The sequence below is a fragment of the Pteropus vampyrus genome, unplaced genomic scaffold (assembly GCF_000151845.1).
Source record: "Pteropus vampyrus isolate Shadow unplaced genomic scaffold, Pvam_2.0 Scaffold92, whole genome shotgun sequence".
Lineage (NCBI taxonomy): Eukaryota > Metazoa > Chordata > Mammalia > Chiroptera > Pteropodidae > Pteropus > Pteropus vampyrus.
The window spans coordinates 5229884-5235400 of NW_011888873.1; positions in this window are offsets into that span (position 1 = coordinate 5229884).

The window sequence follows — 5517 nt, forward strand, 5'->3', positions numbered from 1 at the left end:
AAAAAAAAGAACTAAATAAGCTCACTGGAAGGAAGAGGAAATATCTGGTTGAGAAAATAAAGTTCATGGAGGAGAAAGCAAATGAGCTGAGTCTTAACAAACAGAATTTGGGTAAGTGACAATAAAAGAGAGCTTGATAGGTCAAAGGCAGAAAAATGAGAAACACAAAACATTTTAAAAATTACTGATGATTTAGTTTCGTTACAGTTTGCTTGGGCTTAATGTAGGAGACTAGTGCAAATAAGTGCTTTAAGAAGATTAATCAGAGCCAGAAAGGACTGCTGGACAAGGGCACTGTTTTAGAGATGGGGACCATAACTGAGGTCACTGAACCAGCACAGCTCAGAGCTGGGGACAGATTCTGGAACTGGACTGTGTTCAGATCATAGCTTAATGATAACAGTCCCTAAGATTTAGGTGAGAATTAAATGAGTAGTATAAGAAAAGTGCTTAGATTTTAGACTGGCATGTACTAAGTACTGTGTATTCACTAAAAGAAGAACGAACAAATTAAAAGCTCTAGTGGAAATCATAGGATGTGGACTTGACAGGTGATTATTGTATTAGTCATCAAAGGCTGCCATAACGAAGTACCATAGCCTGGATGGCTTAAACTATTGAAATTTATTTTTTACCCTTCTGGAAGCTAGAATTCCATGATCAACGTGCTAGCAGGTAGCTTCTTCTGAGGTCTCTCTACTTCGCTTGTAGATGGCCATCTTCCTCTTGTGTCTTCATATGGTCTTCCCTCTGTACCAAATGTGTGTCCAACTTTATACTTATGAGGACAGCTGCTATATTGAATTAAGGCCTCCCCAAGGACCTTATTTTAACTTAATTACCTATGTCCATATACCATCATATTCTGAGGTACTGGGAGTTGGGAACTCGAAATATTAATTTCTAGAGAACACAATTCAGCATTAGCATTGATAAATAGAAAATTAGAAAACGTCATAACCGTTCACATGGTGCAATGATTGTGAGAAAGAAAAAAGTAAAAAATGGTTCCAACATTTGAGTCCATGGACAGGCTTGGGTCTATTGACAGAATGTTCTAATGGGCCATGGACACTTTTCTATTCATCATGAAAGGATGAAGTACAGATTTTAGTGTCAAACAGATTCAGATTCAAATTCCAACCCTGCTATGAGACCTTGGAGCATTATCTCTTTAAATCTCGGTGAATGTGTTTACAAATAACAAATTTTAAACATTAATTTTGTAGTATTTCTAGAAGGAGTAAATGAGACAAATTCTGTAAAAGTGTTCAGAATAGCATCAAACACAGAGGTTTGGCAAATATTTTTTTTTCTTCATTATGTTGCATGTTATTGTTATTATATTGTAGAGAAAGGCAGAGAGATGCCAAAGCATCCTCCTGTTCCTAAGGTTTAACACAATGTTAGAATTCTCCTATAAACAGTTATCTTTAGTAGTGTGAAGTTTATAGAATCCCTTAGAAAGTGAGGGTTCTATAAACTTATCTGACACTTGGTGGTAGTGCAACTAAGTAAAGGCATTGCATAATGAAGAGAGAAGTAGACAATGAGAAGAATGATATTTTATTTAAAAAATTTTGTCCTAAGACTGACCATGTTTACAATGACAATTATTCCTCTCAAAATTAAATTCAGTATTTACATTTTCATTTTGTTTATTCCATATTCACATCCCATATTATAAACATGTCTTAGACAATCTATCTAATGCTCATTTGAAAAATTAAGAGAAAAAAGTGATCATGATTGTCTAAAGCAAGTAAAATTGCTAAAATGAATATTTTATAATTCAGAATTTGGTACTTTGCCTAGTGGTCCATGAAATGCAAAATAATTAATTTAGAAATTATGCGTTACCATCGGATCTGAATTCAGAACGAAAATTATATTTCATAATTGAATGTCTGGTGCAACCTCTAGTTAGTATTATACTATGGAGATATTGCATTGCAGAGAGCAATACGGTCATATGATTTCTGTCTATCAGGAACTTTCATAATGTGGTCTTTATATCCATGGAGATAAAGGGAATGTGCTTATACAAAATCTTTCTATTTTCTTCTTCATAAAGTAGCTTTCTTATCTAATTTATAAAATATCTAATTTTTTTATGTATCAAGTGGCATTTGTGATATTTATGCTTTAAGTTTAAGGAAAAGTGGCTGCATTAAATTGACAAATTTAAATTGTAAAATATCTTGATTTTAATAATCATTTAAAAAATGTTGATATCAAAATGTATGCTCTTGTTTTCTTAAACAAAGTACAATAACAATCTTATTACTTTTGGTACCTTAGAATTTTCATTATTTAGGAGTAAATTTTCCACCTTCATGCAGTGTAAGGACTAATTCAGAACCCAGTGGACTGTACAGGGTGGAGCTGTTTGCCACTCCTCCCCTCGAAAGTGTCTGAGAGTTCTTTCTTTATTGTGCCCACGTGACTGAATTCCTACTTTTGATTTTCACTCTTCTATTTGCTATCTGGCTATAAAGCTATCCTTCATTCTTTCTTGTATTCATTCACCTTTTTTTTTGAATCAGCCGAGAGGAGGGAGATAATCCTCAGACATAGCACCCCTCTACAACAGAGCTCAATTTGGGCGAGTCACTTCCCTTGTAATTTGTGGGTTGTGGGGTTGGGGTGGAACAGTATGGGTGAGAGGAATAAATGGAATGGTGTATGGAATAGACAAAGCACCTGGCCTCCAGAGGTGATGAATGGCATTAGTACTGATTGCCCAAAGGCTTTTTTCATTAGTGACATCTATCCTTCTAGGTAAATAAAATTGCCAACTATTTCAAAATATTATTGAATTTTAACTTTATATAACCAAGAATTATACATCTGAAGAGTCACAACCCCTCACTCAAGGCAAAGAAAAATGTCTACTGTGTTTTCATTTACTCCATGAGGACAAGCATGAGATGGAAGAATGATATCCTGAGCTATTAAATAATATCACAATTACATAGAGATCTTTAGTTCAAGATATGAGACTATGAGTTACTAAATCAAGTTTCATACACAGGCATTGCATATCACCTGATGAGTATCTAACTTGTGATAAAGGATACTTTTGAAGATAGATTATGAACAAAATCAGTAAACAGACAATGAAAACCCACTCAAGCTGAAAAAAAAGTTTTAAAAAATTCTAGCCAGGAAAAAAAATAACCCACACAAATATTAATTTATCAAACACAAAGGAAAGTGTGCTTAGATGTTACTTGTTTGGACAGAAGAGGGGACAAAGGAAATTTGCTATGTTGCTCTCTATATATGAAAAATCTGTATAACAATTCTGACAGCCTAATTATCATTTATGTAGCATGGTGGGAAATAGGTTATATTACCTGAAAACTGTTTTGTTTTTGTTTTTGTTTTTGTTTTTTTTTAATAAATATAGATTTATAGATTTCTGGGCTTTACCTCAGAACTACTAGATCAATCTTTTGAGTATTCTATATTTTTTCACTTGTTGTCTTGTGATTCTTATGCATATAAAATTTGAGAATTACAGCTTTAAGACTGGTGTTATTGTTTTTGTATTTTATTTGTGTTAAATCATTAGAGTGTAAAGAAATGCATCCATACAGAGTCTCTGACACCCTACATAGGTTCTTCAATGCAACCAAAACTAAATACGCAATGTTTCTTTCTATTTATTCATCATAATGAAGAATAGGGCATGTTCTTGTGTTACTAGCTCATTCAATCCATATTTATGGAACATCTATCCTGTGTTAGGAAATAACATAGTATGCTATTATATGTTGGGGATAAAACAGTGAGCAAAGCAGACCCTATTTTTCTCTAACAGGATATATTTCCTGTTCTATTATTTCTACGAGGCTAAAAAAACCTATGTGAACATACACGCAGGTTTTCACTCAAAGAATTAGATTTTAACTAGTCAAACTGTATGACAGTTGAAATATCTCAGAATCAATGAGGATAAATTCACTCTGCAGTGTATGAGGTTCTATGGAACAAAGCCTGTGAATGGAATGCTTTGTCTCGCTACTAAAAAAAAACTATTAACTATGGAAGTTGAGGCTTTGGTTTGGTATTTCTGTCTGTCAAAGATTTCTTTTATCCCCAGAAAAGCATAGAGTCCACATTTGAATCCTTCCTAGCATTGAATTAGTAACTTTAGAAAGTTACAGTAATTTAATTCCCAAAGATGATAGATAGCAGGACTTCAGATTGTTCATCCCGATATAATGACTGGACTTTCCTGAGGAAATTACAAGAAGGTTCCAGATAGAAATATACCGAATGGGGTTTCCAATCTCAATTTCAAAGCAATGACAATTAATCGTTCGTATTTATAACTCCTCCTTCCCTCTGTCCTCTTCCTCAACACACACACACAAATGCGTGTGCGCGCGAACGAGAGAGAGAGAGAGAGAGAGAGAGAGAAAGAGAAAGAGAGAGAGAGAGAGAGAGAGACTGGGAGAGAGGGAGAGAGAGGGAGAGAGAGGGAGAGAAAGGGAGAGAGAGGCCTGGGGCATGGTAGCATTCAATATATTTTTAAATGTACATAATAAAACTACATATTTTGAGCATGGCATAATATTTATAGAAAGCCACTTGTGTACTAGAAAATGTATACTATATATAACTTGTAAGTCTTCACAAGAAACTGGCAATGATATGTGTTTTCACACTCACTTTACAGATTAAGAAACTCAAGAGAGATGGAATAACTTGTTGAAGATCAGACATCTGGGCAGTAGTCATTCTGGGCTTTGTTTTGTTGAAAACCTAAGCATTTTCATTATGTCACCAATAGGAAGGAGACTTTCCTGAACGTACAGAAGGGATTGTTATGGAATTTGTATCTTAATGTTTTAGGCTACTCTCTTTTTCTCATTCTGATTTTCACGTTTCAACTGATGTGACGACAAAGTTTAAGGGATCTAAAATGAAAGGCAGTAAGCAATTTACATATCACCATTAACATCACATCTACCTTTTCTCATGTGCTTATTGAATGTGGCGAGGAATAAATAAATGGCTGCTCAAATTTCTTTTCTGCTCACATTGCTTCTCTGCCTCATCCTAAGCAAGATTCTTGTTCCACATGTGTAAACCATGCTTGCCAACACCCTCCCCTGCCCCTGTCCCCCGCCCACCCATCCCTGAAGCAAGTTCTGTGATTTCTCTTAAGTGTCCAGCCAGTTAGGGATGTCTGTGTTAATGGCACCCTAGAAGGCTTTGATAGAAGATTCCGGAACAAAAATCTTATAATCTGTGTTCAGTTGCCTCCACTGCTGAGTACCCTCTAGTTCTTTAAAAATATCATTGTCAACCCTTCCTTTTCATTGTGTTTGCAGAACGACATTCGACATTCGTTTCCACATACTCCTTTTAAACAACAACCCTCAGGCAAATCTCAAAGGTCTTTTTAGCTACTAGTGGTCAGATCTTCCTGTTCTTCAAAACAACAGCAACGACAACAACAGAAAAAAACATTCCCCGGGTACTTCTTAGAGGCTGTTTCTGGCG